The sequence below is a fragment of the Triticum dicoccoides genome, chromosome 3A (assembly GCF_002162155.2).
Source record: "Triticum dicoccoides isolate Atlit2015 ecotype Zavitan chromosome 3A, WEW_v2.0, whole genome shotgun sequence".
NCBI classification, from domain to species: domain Eukaryota; kingdom Viridiplantae; phylum Streptophyta; class Magnoliopsida; order Poales; family Poaceae; genus Triticum; species Triticum dicoccoides.
Window position 1 is genome coordinate 429,810,838 of NC_041384.1, and position 16,985 is coordinate 429,827,822.

Consider the following 16,985-nt stretch of genomic DNA (forward strand, 5'->3'; position numbering starts at 1 on the left):
GAGTGCTGGACTGCCGCTAAGCCTCTTAGTGAGAGAACTTAGGCGAGTGCTCGACTGCAGCTAAGCCCCCGAGTGGGAGGATTGCTCTCCACTCTGTAGGATTTTTTCAAACTTAGGCGAGTGCTGCACTGCCGTTAAGCCTCTTAGTGAGAGGACTTAGGCGAGTGCTGGACTGCAGCTAAGCCCCCAAGTGGGAGGATTGCTCTCCACTCGGTAGGATTTTTTCAAACTTAGGCGGAACGGATTTGCGACTAAGCCCACCCACTGGGGGATTTCAGGAGTAAATAAGAACAACACAATCGAATGAGAGAACCGTAAGCTCTTGTCTTTGATAAACGAATTACAAAAGGTGTTTCTTATTACATTTTATTCAAACGAGTGTTTAAGTATAAAAGGAGCGGAGCAGCTCCGCGTTCCAAGCCCGTGGCTCGTCTTTCTTATGCTTGATACTGTAAAGATGGTATGCTCCGTTGTGGAGAACTTTGGTGATGATGAAGGGGCCTTACCAAGTTGGAGAGAGCTTGTGTGGTTTCTGCTGATCCACTCGAAGAACCAAGTCTCCTTCTTGAAAGGCCCGACTGTTGGGGAACGTAGCAGAAATTCAAAATTTTCTACACATCACCAAGATCAATCTATGGAGTAATCTAGCAACGAGGGAAGGAGAGTGCATCTACATACCCTTGTAGATCGCAAAGCAGAAGCGTTCAAGTGAACGGGGTTGATGGAGTCGTACTCGTTGTGATCCAAATCACCGATGAGCCTAGTGCCGAACGGACGGCACCTTCGTGTTCAACACACGTACAGCCCGGTGACGTCTCCTACGCCTTGATCCAGCAAGGGGAGAAGGAGAGGTTGGGGAAGACTCCATCCAGCAGCAGCACGATGGCGTGGTGGTGGTGGAGGAGCGCGGGACTCCAGCAGGGCTTCGCCAAGCACTACGAGAGACGAGGAGGAAGAGAGGTAGGGCTGCGCCAAGAGGGAGAGGATCTCGTGCGTCTTGCAGCCTCCAATACCTCAAGTATATATAGGGGAAGGGGAGGGGCTGCGCCCCCACCTAGGGTTCCCTCCCTAGGGGTGGCGGCAGCCCCCAGATCCCATCTGGGTGGCGGCCACAAGGGGGAGAGGGGGAGGCGCACCTGGGGTGGGCCTTAGGGCCCATCTGCCCTAGGGTTTGCCCCCCTCCCCTCTTGGAGGCGCCTTGGGCCTTGGTGGGAGGTGCCCCAGCCCACCTAGGGGCTGGTCCCTTCCCACTATTGGCCCATGTAGGCCTCCGGGGCTGGTGGCCCCACCTGGTGGACCCCCGGACCCCTCCGGTGGTCCCGGTACACTACTGGTGATGCCCGGAACACTTCCGGTGGCCAAAACCATACTTCCTATATATCAATCTTTAACTCTGGACCATTCTGGAACTCCTCGTGATGTCCGGGATCTCATCTGGGACTCCGAACAACATTCGGTAACCGCGTACATACTTTCCCTATAACCCTAGCATCATCGAACCTTAAGTGTGTAGACCCTACGGGTTTGGGAAACATGTAGACATGACCGAGACACCTCTCCGGTCAATAACCAACAGCGGGATCTGGATACCCATGTTGGCTCCCACATGCTCCACGATGATCTCATTGGATGAACCACGATGTCAAGGACTTAATCAATCCCGTATACAATTCCCTTTGTCTAGCGGTACGATACTTGCCCGAGATTCGATCGTCGGTATCCCGGTACCTTGTTCAATCTCGTTACCGGCAAGTCTCTTTACTTGTTCTGTAACACATCATCCCGTGATCAACTCCTTGATCACATTGTGCACATTATGATGATGTCCTACCGAGTGGGCCCAGAGATACCTCTCCGTTTACACGGAGTGACAAATCCCAGTCTCGGTTCGTGCCAACCCAACAGACACTTTCGGAGATACCTGTAGTGTACCTTTATAGCCACCCAGTTACGTTGTGACGTTTGGCACACCCAAAGCACTCCTACGGTATCCGGGAGTTGCACAATCTCATGGTCTAAGGAAATGATACTTGACATTAGAAAAGCTTTAGCATACGAACTACATGATCTTGTGCTAGGCTTAGGATTGGGTCTTGTCCATCACATCATTCTCCTAATGATGTGATCCCGTTATCAACGACATCCAATGTCCATGGTCAGGAAACCGTAACCATCTATTGATCAACGAGCTAGTCAACTAGAGGCTTACTAGGGACATGGTGTTGTCTATGTATCCACACATGTATCTGAGTTTCCTATCAATACAATTCTAGCATGGATAATAAATGATTATCATCAACAAGGAAATATAATAATAACCAATTTATTATTGCCTCTAGGGCATATTTCCAACAGTCTCCCACTTGCACTAGAGTCAATAATCCAGTTCACATCGATATGTGATTAACACTCAAGGTCACATCCCCATGTGACTAACACCCAAAGAGTTCTGGGTTTGATCATGTTATGCTTGTGAGAGAGGTTTTATTCAATGGGTCTGCAGCATTCAGATCCGTATGTACTTCACAAATTTCTATGTCATCTTGTAGATGCAACTACTACGCTACATTTGGAGCCATTTCAAATAACTGTTCTACTTGGAGCTATTCTAAATTGTTGCTCCATTATACGTATCCGGTATCTCTACTCAGAGCTATCCGGATAGGTGTTAAGCTTGCATCGACGTAACTCTTTACGTCGAACTCTTTATCACCTCCATAACCGAGAAACATATCCTTATTCCTCTAAGGATAATTTAGACCGCTATCTGGTGATCTACTTCTAGATCACCTTTGTACCCTCTTGCCAAATATGTGGCAAGGCACACATCAGGTGTGGTACTCAGCATGGCATACCGTATGGAGCCTATGACAAAAGCATAGGGGACGACCTTCGTCCTTCCTCTTTCTTCTGCCGTGGTCGAGCTTTAAGTCTTAACTTCATACCTTACAACTCAGGCAAGAACTCCTTCTTTGACTGATCCATCTTGAACACCTTCAAGATCATGTCAAGGTATGTGCTCATTTGAAAGTACCATTAAGCGTTTTGATCTATCCTTATAGATCTTGATGCTCAATGTTCAAGTAGCTTAATCCAGGCTTTCCATTGAAAAACACTTTCCAAATAACCCTATATGCTTTCCAGAAATTCTACGTCATTTCTGATCAACAATATGTCAACAACATATACTCATCAGAAATTCTATAGTGCTCCCACTCACTTCTTTGGAAATACAAGTTTCTCGTAAACTTTGTATACACCCAAAATCTTTGATCATCTCATCAAAGCATACATTCCAACTCCGAGATGCTTACTCCAGTCCTTAGAAGGATTGTTGGAGCTTTGCATACTTGTTAGCATCTTTCGGGATTGACAAAACCTTCCGGTTGTATCACATACAACCTTTCCTCAAGAAAATCGTCGAGGAAACAATGTTTTTGACATCCTATCTGCAAGATTTCATAAATAATGCAGTAATCGCTAATATAATTCCAACAGACTCTTAGCATCGCTACGAGTGAGAAAGTCTCATTGTAGTCAACTCCTTCAGCTTGTCGGAAAACATCTTAATGACAAGTCGAGCTTTCTTAATGGTGATACTTACCATCATTGTCCGTCTTCCTTTTAAAATCCATATGTACCTAACAGCCTTACGACCATCAAGTAGTTCTTCCAAAGTCTACACTTTGTTTTCATATATGGATCCTCTCTCGGATTATATGGCCTCGAGCCATTTTGGAATCCAGGCCCACCATCGCTTCGCCATAGCTCATAGGTTCATTGTTGTCTAGCAACATGACTTCCAAGACAGGATTACGTACCACTCTGAAGTAGTACGCATCCTTGTCATCCCACGAGGTTTGTTAGTGACTTGATCTGAAGTTTCATGATCACTATCATAAGCTTCCACTTCAATTGGTGTAGGTGCCACAGGAACAACTTCCTGTGCCCTGCCACACACTAGTTGAAGAGACGGTTCAATAACCTCATCAAGTCTCCACCATCCTCCCACTCAATTCTTTCGAGAGAAACTTTTCCTTGAGAAAGGACCCAATTCTAGAAACAATGCCTTATTGCTTTCAGATCTGAGACATGAGGTATACCCAACTGTTTTGGGTGTCCTATGAAGATGCATTTATCCGCTTTGGGTTCAAGCTTATCAGCCTGAAACTTTTTCACATAAGCGTCGCAGCCCCAAACTTTTAAGAAATGACAGCTTAGGTTTCTTTAAACCATAGTTCATACGGTGTCATCTCATCGGAATTACATGGTGCCCTATTTAAAGTGAATGTGGTTGTCTCTAATTCCTAACCCATAAACTATCGTGGTAATTCGATAAGAGACATCATGGTATGCATCATATCCAATAGGGTGCAGTTATGATGTTCGGACACACCATCACACTATGGTTTTCCAGGCTGTATTAGTTGTGAAACAATTTCCACAATGTCTCAATTATGTGCCAAACTCGCAATTCAGATATTCATCTCTATGATCATATCATAGATCTTTTATCCTCTTGTCACGACGATCTTTCAACTTCACCCTGAAATTACTTGAACCTTTCAATAATTCAGACTCGTGATTCATCAAGTAAATTTACTCAACATCTACTCAAATCATCTGTGAAGTAAGAACATAACGATATCTACTACACGCCTCAGCACTCATTGGACTGCACACATCAAAATGTATTACTTCCAACAAGTTGCTTTCTAGTTCCATTTTATTGAAAAATGAGGCTTTCAGTCATCTTGCCCATGTGGTATGATTTGCATGTCTCAAGTGATTCAAAATCAAGTGAGTCCAAACAGTCCATTTGCATGGAGTTTCTTCATGCATATACACCAATAGACATGGTTCGCATGTCTCAAACTTTTCAAAACGAGTGAGCCCAAAGATCCATCAACATGGAGCTTCTTCATGCGTTTTATACCGATATGACTTACGTGGCCATGCCACAAGTAGGTGGTACTATCATTACTAACTTATATCTTTTGGCATGAACATGTGTATTACTACGATCGAGATTCAATAAACCATTCATTTTAGGTGCAAGACCATTGAAGGTATTATTCAAATAAATAGAGTAACCATTATTCTCCTTAAATGAATAACCGTATTGCGATAGACATAATCTAATCATGTCTATGCTCAATGCAAACACCAATCTCGATGGTAGAGGGAGCGTGCGATGCTTGATCACATCAAGCTTGGGAAAAACTTCCAACACATATCGCCAGCTCACCTTTAGCTAGTCTCCGTTTACTCCGCGGCCTTTTATTTCGAGTTTACTAACACTTAGCAACCGAACCGGTATCCAATACCATGGTGCTACTAGGAGTACTAGTAAAGTACACATTAATACAATGTATATCCAATATACTTCTATCTACCTTGCCAGCCTTCTCATCTACCAAGTATCTAGGGTAATTCTGATCCAGTGGCTGTTCCCCTTATTACAGAAGCACTTAGTCTCGGGTTTGGGTTCAACCTTGGGTTTCTTCACTAAAGCAGCAGCTGATTTGCCGTTTCATGAAGTATCCCTTCTTGCCCTTGCCCTTCTTGAAACTAGTGGTTCAACCATCAACAATTGATGCCCCTTCTTGATTTCTACTTTTGTGGTGTCAAACATCGCGAATATCTCAAGGATCATCATATATGTCCCTGATATATTATAGTTCATCACGAAGCTCTAGCAGCTTGGTGGTAATGACTTCGGAGAAACATCACTATCTCATCTGGAAGATCAACTCCCACTCGATTCAAATGATTGTTGTACTCAGACAATCTGAGCACAAGCTAAACAATTGAGCTTTTCTCCCTTAGTTTGCAGGCTAAGAAAATCGTCGGAGGTCTTATACCTCTTGACGTGGGCACGAGCCTGAAATCCCAATTTCAGCCCTCGAAACATCTCATATGTTTCGCGACGTTTCAAAACATCTTCGGTGCCTCAACTCTAAACCGTTTAACTGAACTATCACGTAGTTATCAAAATGTGTATGTCAGATGTTCGCAACATCCACAGACGACGTTCGAGGTTCAGCACACTGAGTGGTGCATTAAGGACACAAGCCTTCTATGAAGCAATGAGGACAATCCTCAGTTTACGGACCTAGTCCGCATAATTGCTACTATCAACTTTCAACTAAATTTTCTCTAGGAACATATCTAAACAGTAGAACTGAAATGCGAGCCATGACATAATTTGCGAAGAACTTTTGACTATGACCAGGATAATTAAGTTCATCTTATGAACTCCCACTCAGATAGACATCCCTCTAGTCATCTAAGTGATTACATGATCCGAGTCAACTAGGCCGTGTCCGATCATCACGTGAGACGGACTAGTCAACATCGGTGAACATCTTCATGTTGATCGTATCTTCTATATGACTCATGTTCGACCTTTCGGTCTTCTGTGTTCCGAGGCCATGTCTATACATGCTAGGCTCGTCAAGTCAACCTAAGTGTTTGCATGTGTAAATCTGTCTTACACCCATTGTATGTGAACGTTGGAATCTATCACACCCGATCATCACGTGGTGCTTCGAAACAACGAACTGTCGCAACGGTGCACAGTTAGGGGGAACACTTTCTTGAAATTATTATGAGGGATCATCTTATTTACTACCGTCGTTCTAAGTAAACAAGATGCAAAAACATGATAAACATCACATGCAATCAAATAATAGTGACATGATATGGCCAATATCATATAGCTACTTTGATCTCCATCTTGGGGCTCCATGATCATCTTGTCACCGGCATGACACCATGATCTCCATCATCATGATCTCCATCATCGTGTCTCCATGAAGTTTCTCACCAACTATTACTTCTACTACTATGGCTAACACGTTTAGCAATAAAGTAAAGTAATTTACATGGCGTTTCTCAATGACACGCAGGTCATACAAAAAATAAAGACAACTCCTATGGCTCCTGCCGGTTGTCATACTCATCGACATGCAAGTCGTGATTCCTATTACAAGAACATGATCTCATACATCACATATATATCATTCATCACATCCTTTGGCCATATCACATCACAAAACACTTGCTGCAAAAACAAGTTAGACGTCCTCTAATTGTTGTTGCAAGTTTTTACGTGGCTGCTATAGGTTTCTCGCAAGAACGTTTCTTACCTACGCCAAAACCACAACGTGAATTGCCAATTTATATTTACCCTTCATAAGGACCCTGTTCATCGAATCCGATCCGACTAAAGTGGGAGAGACAGACACCCGCCAGCCACCTTATGCAACTAGTGCATGTCAGTCGGTGGAACCGGTCTCACGCAAGCGTACGTGTAAGGTTGGTCCGGGCCGCTTCATCCCACGATGCCTCTGAATCAAGATAAGACTAGTACGGCAAGATAATTGACAATATCGACGCCCACAACTACTTTGTGTTCTACTCGTGCATAGTAACTACACATAGACCTAGCTCATGATGCCACTGTTGGGGAACGTAGCAGAAATTCAAAATTTTCTACGCATCACCAAGATCAATCTATGGAGTAATCTAGCAACGAGGGAAGGAGAGTGCATCTACATACCCTTGTAGATCGCTAAGCGGAAGCGTTCAAGTGAACGGGGTTGATGGAGTCGTACTCGTCGTGATCCAAATCACCGATGATCCTAGTGCCGAACGGACGGCACCTCCGTGTTCAACACACGTACAGCCCGGTGACGTCTCCTACGCCTTGATCCAGCAAGGGGAGAAGGAGAGGTTGGGGAAGACTCCATCCAGCAGCAGCACGACGGCGTGGTGGTGGTGGAGGAGCGCGGGACTCCAGCAGGGCTTCGCCAAGCACTACGAGAGACGAGGAGGAAGAGAGGTAGGGCTGCGCCAAGAGGGAGAGGATCTCGTGTGTCTTGCAGCCTCCAATACCTCAAGTATATATAGGGAAAGGGGAGGGGCTGCGCCCCCACCTAGGGTTCCCTCCCTAGGGGTGGCGGCAGCCCCCAGATCCCATCTGGGTGGCGGCCACAAGGGGGAGAGGGGGAGGCGCACCTGGGGTGGGCCTTAGGGCCCATCTGCCCTAGGGTTTGCCCCCCTCCCCTCTTGGAGGCGCATTGGGCCTTGGTGGGAGGCGCCCCAGCCCACCTAGGGGCTGGTCCCTTCCCACTATTGGCCCATGTAGGCCTCCGGGGCTGGTGGCCCCACCTGGTGGACCCCCGGACCCCTCCGGTGGTCCCGGTACACTACCGGTGATGCCCGGAACACTTCCGGTGGCCAAGACCATACTTCCTATATATCAATCTTTACCTCCGGACCATTCCGGAACTCCTCGTGACGTCTGGGTTCTCATCCGGGACTCCGAACAACATTCGGTAACCGCGTACATACTTTCCCTATCACCCTAGCATCATCGAACCTTAAGTGTGTAGACCCTACGGGTTCGGGAAACATGTAGACATGACCGAGACACCTCTCCGGTCAATAACCAACAGCGGGATCTGGATACCCATGTTGGCTCCCACATGCTCCATGATGATCTCATCGGATGAACCACGATGTCAAGGACTTAATCAATCCCGTATACAATTCCCTTTGTCTAGCGGTATGATACTTGCCCGAGATTCGATCGTCGGTATCCCGATACCTTGTTCAATCTTGTTACCAGCAAGTCTCTTTACTCGTTCCGTAATACATCATCCCATGATCAACTCCTTGATCACATTGTGCACATTATGATGATGTCCTACCGAGTGGGCCCAGAGATACCTCTTCATTTACACGGAGTGACAAATCCCAGTCTAGATTCATGCCAACCCAACAGACACTTTCGGAGATACCTGTAGTGTACCTTTATAGCCACCCAGTTACGTTGTGACGTTTGGCACACCCAAAGCACTCCTACGGTATCCGAGAGTTGCACAATCTCATGGTCTAAGGAAATGATACTTGACATTAGAAAAGCTTTAGCATACGAACTACATGATCTTGTGCTAGGCTTAGGATTGGGTCTTGTCCATCACATCATTCTCCTAATGATGTGATCCCGTTATCAACGACATCCAATGTCCATGGTCAGGAAACCGTAACCATCTATTGATCAACGAGCTAGTCAACTAGAGGCTTACTAGGGACATGGTGTTGTCTATGCATCCACACATGTATCTGAGTTTCCTATCAATACAATTCTAGCATGGATAATAAACGATTATCATGAACAAGGAAATATAATAATAACCAATTTATTATTGCCTCTAGGGCATATTTCCAACACCGACCCCTCACATTCCTGGCGTGGAATCGACGCAAATCTTGCTGATAAATGGTCGAGTGGATCAAGGCCATCTCTCTTTCCTCATCTAAGAGATCGACTGAATCTTGTCGGGCCTGCTCTGCTTCTGCTTCGGAGAAGAGTTCAACTCGGGGTGCATTGTGGAGCAAGTCACTTGGCAGAACAGCTTTGGCTCCATAGACTAAGAAGAAAGGAGTTCTTCCAGTTGACCGATTAGGAGTTGTCCTTAAACCCCACAAAACTGCCGGAAGTTTATCAACCCAGGCACCTGCTACGTGTTTGAGATCACACATCAGTCGGGGCTTCAGTCCTTTGAGAATTAGGCCATTGGCTCTTTTTGCTTGTCCGTTCGACTGCGGGTGAGCAACAGAAGCATAGTCGACTCGAGTGCCCTGAGAGGCGCAGAAAATTCTGAACTCATCGGAATCGAAGTTCGACCCGTTGTCTGTGATGATGCTGTGTGGGACTCCATATCTGAATGTCAATTCTCTGATAAAACTGACAGCGGTGCTAGCGTCAAGGTTCTTGATAGGTTTGGCTTCGATCCATTTGGTAAACTTGTCGACTGCAACGAGCATGTGAGTGAAGCCGCTTTTGCCGGTCCTCAGCGGTCCAACCATATCCAGTCCCCAAACAGCGAAGGGCCAGACGAGGGGAATGGTCTTCAGGGCTGACGCTGGCTTGTGAGACATATCGGAGTAAAATTGACAGCCTTCACATCTGTCGACTATATCTTTCACCATCTCATTTGCTCGTGGCCAATAGAATCCAGCTCGGTATGCTTTAGCCACGATGGCCCGAGAGGACGCATGGTGGCCACAGGTCCCCGAGTGGATGTCATTGAGGATCATTCGACCTTCTTCTAGTGTTATGCACTTCTGGCCGACTCTAGTCACACTTTCTCCGAACAGTTGCCCTCTTATCACAGTAAAAGCTTTAGATCGGCAGATGATCTGTCGAGCTTCTTCTTCATCCTCTGGGAGCTCTTTCCTGAGGATGTACGCAATGTAGGGCACTGTCCAGTCAGGAGTAATGGCCAGAACCTCCATGATTAGGTCAACCACAGCTGGGACCTCGACTTCAGTCGGATCCATGGCGCTCTTGGCTTGTGGGGGCTCTTTAGTGAAAGGGTCTTCCTGAACTATCGGCGTGTGAATATGCTCCAAGAACACATTACTGGGAATGGCTTCTCTCTTGGAACCTATCTTTGCCAATTCATCGGCTGCTTGATTTTTCAATCGGGGGATGTGGTGGAGTTCTAACCCTCGAACTTCTTATCAAGCTTTCTCACCGTGTTGCAGTAACCAGTCATGGCTGGGCTTCTGACGTACCACTCCTTCATCACTTGATTAACTACCAAATCTGAGTCGCCATAGACCATGAGGCGACGGACGCCGAGTGAGATGGCCATGCGCAACCCATACAGGAGTGCTTCATTGTTGGAGAAATCAAAGTGAATCTAGAGGACATATCTGAGCTTGTCTCCTCGGGGGGATACCAGAACTACTCCAGCACCAGAATCGTTCAACTTCTTGGATCCGTCAAAGAACATGGTCCAGTGCTCCGAGTGAACTTGAGTCGGCAGTTGTTGTTTGATCCACTCGGCGAGGAAATCTGCTATTGCTTGGGACTTGATAGCTTTCCTTGCCTCAAACTTGATATCCAAGGGAAGGAGTTCAATTGCCCATTTTGCCACTCGACCAGTTGCATCCCTGTTGTGCAGAATCTCTGACAATGGAGCGTCGCTGACGACTGTAACAGAGTGATCTGAGAAGTAGTGTGCAACCTTCTTCGTGGTCATGTAAATTCCATAGACAAGCTTCTGATAGTGAGGATATCTCTGCTTTGACGGGGTCAGGACTTCGGAAATATAATAAACTGGGCGTTGAACTTTGTACGCTTTTCCTTCTTCTTCCCGCTCGACCGTAAGTACTGTACTGATGACTTGTCCAGTGGCTGCTATATAAAGCAAAAGAGGCTCTTTGCTGATTGGAGCAGCAAGCACCGGCTAGGTGGAAAGAAGGGCTTTTAGCTCTGCAAATGATGTATCAGCTTCTAGAGTCCACTCGAACTTATCTAATTTCTTCATCAGTCGGTAAAGAGGCAGCGCCTTTTCACCGAGGCGAGAAATGAATCGACTTAGGGAGGCCAAGCAACCAGTAAGCTTCTGGACATCATGCACACGCACAGGGCGTTTCATTCGGAGTATAGCACCTACTTTCTCTGGGTTAGCATCGATTCCTCGTTCGGAAACAAGAAAACCGAGCAACTTTCCGCCTGGAACTCCAAACGTGCACTTTGATGGATTGAGCTTGATATCATACCTTCTGAGGTTGGCAAAGGTTTCAGCGAGGTCGGTCAGCAGGTCAGAACCTTTACGTGACTTGACCACAATGTCATCCATGTATGCTTCCACATTCCGACTGATCTGAGTGAGCAGGCACTTCTGAATCATTCGCATAAATGTGGCTCCAGTGTTCTTCAAGCCGAATGGCATTGTGACATAACAGAAGCACCCGAACGGGGTGATAAAAGTTGTCTTTATTTCGTCGGGTCCGTACAGACGGATCTGGTGGTACCCGGAGTAGGCATCCAAAAAGGACAAACGCTCGCACCCAGCAGTCGAATCGACTATCTGATCGATGCGAGGGAGAGGGAAGTGATCTTTCGGGCAGGCCCGATTGATATGCTTGAAGTCGATGCACATGCGGAGTGAGTCATCTTTCTTTGGGACCATGACAACATTGGCTAACCACTCGGAGTGGTAAATCTCTCGGATAAACTCAGCTGCCAAAAGCCGAGCCACCTCTTCGCCGATTACTTTTCTTTTCTGGACGGCGGACCGTCAGAGATGCTCTTTGACTGGTTTCACTTTCAGGTCGACTCACAAACGATGCTCAGCCAGTCCCCTGGGAACACCTGGCATGTCAGAAGGCTTCCATGCAAAGATGTCCCAGTTCTCACGGAGGAACTAGATGAGCGCTTCTTCCTATTTGGAGTCGAGTGTGGTCGAAAAGTGGGTCGGAGTTGCATTGGGGTCCGTCGGGTGAATGTGAACAGACTTCGTCTCGCCAGACGACTGGAATGCTGAATCCGTGGTTGGCTTCTTGGCTCGCAGCAAGTCACTCGGGTCTGCATTTTTCTGGTATTCTTGCAATTCTACCACGGCCATCTGGGCACCGGCGATCTTTGAGCCCTTCTGGAAACACTCTTCCGCCTTTTTCCGATTACCAGAGATAGTGATTACTCCTCTGGGACCAGGCATCTTCAGTTTGAGGTACACGTAACAAGGTCGAGCCATGAATCGTGCATAAGTTGGCTTGCCCAGAATTGCATGATACGCACTCTGAAAATCCACAACTTCAAACGTCAACTTTTCTTTACGGTAATTCTTGGCATCACCGAAACCCACGTTGAGTGCAATCTGACCGAGGGACGCAACCTTCTTGCCTGGGATGACCCCATGGAAACTCATATGACTTTCACTGAGTCTGGACATCGGAATGCCCATTCCTTTCAATGTTTCTGCATACAGAATGTTCAGGCCACTGCCATCGTCCATCAGGACCTTTGTTAGTCGAGTGCCGTCGACCACCAGCACTTGCCTCCCAGGGGTAGCGATGTGCGCTGGGTGATCAGACTGGTCTAACGTAATGGCAGTCTGCGACCATTTCAAGTAACTGGGTGTCGTCGGAGCGACCATGTTCACTTCTCTGTTGATGACTTTCAATCGACTCTTGTTTTCAACATCAGCGAAAATCATCAGAGTGGAATTCACGTGAGGATAACCATCATCATCTTCCCCTTCACTATCAGCCTTGTCTGCCTCCTTCTCCTTTTCCTTGGGTTGTTTCTCTCGGAACTGCTAGATCAGGAGCTGACACTGTCAAGTGGTATGCTTCGGGTAAATGAAATTACCTTCTTCGTCTTTTTTGGTGTGGATATGGCACAGCAGATCCAACACGTCATTTACATCTTGATCTTTTACTTTCTTGGGGTTCCACGGCCCTTTGGGCTTCCCCTTGAACTTTCCTTGAACCACAGCCAAGGCCTCACCCGGAGCAGCTGGTTTGGCCTTGCGTTTTTGTTTCTGACTGGAGTTTCCTCCTCCGGCTTCGTGGGCGACTGCTTTCTACTTGCCACTCCGCAGTCACTCCTCCTCTTCACCATTGGCATACTTGGTGGCGATTTCCATCATCCGAGTCAGAGTCATGTTTCCTGTCTGACCGAATTTCAGATTCAACTCCCGGTACCTGACGCCTTCCTTGAAAGCACAAATTGCCTGATGATCAGACACATCTTCCACCGTGTGGTGCAGGGTGATCCACCTCTGGATATAATCTCTCAAAGTTTCATTCGGTTTCTAGACGCAACATTGTAATTCTGTCAAACCTGCTGGCCGCTTGCAAGTACCCTCAAACGTTCTGACAAACACTTGGGCGAGATCTTCCCAAGTATAGATGCTGCCCGGTGCTAACTGATTCAGCCACGCCCTAGCCGAGCCCTCCAACATCAGAGGAAGGTGTTTCATGGCCACCTCATGATTGCCGCCACCAATCTGGACGGCCACTCGGTAGTCTTCGAGCCAGGTGTCAGGCTTGGACTCTCCGGTGAACTTACTGACTCCAGTCGCCAACCTGAAGTTGGGGGGAATCACTGCAGCTCTGATAGCTCTGCTGAAGCACTCTAGGCCAGAGACATGCACCCTATTGCTGGTTTGCGGGCCTCTGTCATGGCCATCTCGGTGAGCTCTGTTTCTGTCGACCAAGCCTTGTACGAGAATAGATCTCGCATCAAAGCCTGGATCCCTGGGGTCGACTGAAATACCTCTTCCGACGCTGTTAGGGCGCCTGTCTTCATGTGGCCGCGGCACGTATGACCCACTCCTTGGAGGAGGCGTGGGCACTCAACGGCAACCATCATGATCAGCTTGACGATCATACTGCTCCTGGTTTCTGTACTGATCACGCCGCTCTCCACGTCCCTCACGCCTCGGGGGCGATCTCGGGATATGGGCCGACTGGATCGTATCCACGACCACAGATTTGCTATGGATCCTATCCCGCGACTGAGACACGGCCGTGTTCTGCTCTCCTGCTCCCCGGAGCAAGGCCCTGATCTGCGCCAGACCTCGGCCAGCTTCTGACTGGGAAGGTTGAATCGACTCTGCTATCCGGGCAGCAGCTGCTAGGTTTTGGATCGGTGTCCGGTATACCTGAGCTGGAGGTGGAAAAAGTTGGCGTCGGCTGGACTCAGGAGCATGTTGACGAGCGTGATCGTTGAGTGCGCGCTGGAGGTTCTCCAGCCGAGTGCACTCAGCCAGATTGGCCAAGCGAGCCTGTTCCAAGGCCTGGGCCTCGGGCGTTTCTCCAACTATAGGAGTATGCAGGGCATCCATGTTTCAGCGACGAAGTTCTTCTCTCTGCTGCGAGGAGAGAGGCTCGGGGCGGTACTCCTCGTGAACGCGTGATGGATCGCCGTTCCCGTCACCTCCGTCTTCACGATCGAAGCCAGGAGGACCGCGTGGTCCATTGACCATCAGGACTTCCGCTGCCGAGTCATTGCTGCCGCACTCGGATGCAGTCTCTATGGAGCCAGTCGACAGATCGAACAGGCCGTAGAGAGACTCGTCGGGCCACCGCATGCTTCACCCACCGTTAAATTCTCGACCGGCCGGTGCGCTTGCTCCGGCGGGTCGCAGGGAGGGGGAAAGCCGTAGGAGTCGACTGGTACTGGGTCGAGGGTTGCCGCAGGAGGACGCCGCGGACGCACGCGTGAAAGTGAGTCGCCCCGCGGGCGGGGAGCGCATCGATGTCGAGTGGTGCCTCCTGAAGCCAAACGGAGCCGCCGGCAACAAACACGAGCGCGCCGAGACGGATCTCGCGGCCCTCAGCCAAACCTCCGCCTGGAACCATGATGTTGGGGATCGGAAAAATTGCAACTTCTCCAATAAGTCGCTAAGACACCTGCCCCATGGTGGGCGCCAACTGTTGTGGATCTAAGACTGACAGTAGAATGGGGGGTGGGTATGAGGAGGCAAGATCCTAGCTATGGAGTAGTTGTACACACGAGTTTTACGAGTTCAGGCCCTTCTCGGAGGAAGTAACAGCCCTACGTCTCGGTGCCCTGAGGCGGTCGACTAGATTATATGTGTGTGTGTGAGTTTACCAAAGTGCGAACCCTTGTCCCAGAGAAGGGGGTGGCTTATATAGAGTGCGCCAGGACCCCAGCTCCCCTCCGTTACACAGGGTTCAATGCTCGTAAAGGAAAGGCGTTACTGGTAACGTCTATAGTAAAGTGTCATAAATGCTCATAATGCTATGGTTTAAGTCCCAACCGTTGCAGAATGGAGGGTTCCTCATCTTCTGGTGGTCGACTGTCTTCAAGGTGGTCGAGTGAGCGCATCTCCACGGTCGAGTGGATGATGGTTTCTCTTCGACTGCTTCTGATTCTTTGTAAAGATGTCCTTCGGGAGGGTATGCTGGACAGGTCCATGACCCTACCCTAGGTACATAGCTTCATCATCAAGGACTTGCGGCAAGGGCTAGGAATTCCGGCCACGCCTCGTAATTATCTCGCGGGCACCTTCCAGGTCAACCCGACTCCACATCACTCGCAATTATGCTCGCGCGGGTACCCCTCGGGGTCGACCTGTCTTTAGTAACAAGGTTCAGTGTAAAGTCATAGTAACCATAGTAACCATGTGTCCAAACATCAAGGGGAAAACCCGAGGAATCACCCCCGGTGAATTCCACTCGATGTAATCATCAAGGTGAACGTAAGAGGGACCACCCTTGAGGTTCACACTTGAGGGGTTGCATGACAGAGTCGTATCGGAAGTGGTTAAGGCGGAATCACCCTCGATGACCACGACCGAATAACTACACTAGCGGGTTAACATTAGAAGTGCTTATGAGGCCTCACCCTCGGCACTCGATAGTAACCCAGTAGTGTCGAGCAACTAAGGGTAAGTGATGTGCGGTGTCGGGTCCTAGTCTTCGATCCCGTTGATCGGGTCTTCGATGATTAAGCAGGGGCAACAAGGACAAGGTGGGGGTCACTAGTGGATCACTAACCAACCTATACTAAGCAGTTTAGGATACGCAGGTAGGTAACAATGAGCAGGTTACAAAAGCAGGCTATGCATCAAAATAGCAGCAAACAATAACAGTAGCAAAATCTAATGCAAGCATGAGAGAATGGAATGGGCGATATCGGGATGATCAAAGGGGGGGCTTGCCTGGTTGCTCTGGCAAGGAGGGGTCGTCGTCGACGTAGTCAATCACAGGGGCGACATTGGTCTCGTGGTCTACCGGAGAGAAGAGGGGAAAGAAACAGTAAATATAAAGCAAACATAGCATCACAAAGCATAACGTGGCAATATGTTGTGCCGGGTGTGACCTAATGTATGGCTACACGATATAGGTATTCCCGGTTCCGGACCTGTGTCAGACAGATGACCGGAGGGGAAATGATCCATGTTCACATAGTTAGAGGCATCTGACAAGTAAACGGATCGCGTATTCGGATTCGTCTCATCGTTCTGAGGAACTTTCATGTAGAAAACATTTTTATCTGACTTACGGATTAGCTTATATGATTTTTCAAAGATTAAACCATTCTCAGGATTTCTTTAATTATTAAATTCGAATTAAGAACAATGAAATACTTTTGTTATCTAGTGCTATTCTAGCCACAGTGTATGGCGGGGCTAGTGACCCGTCAA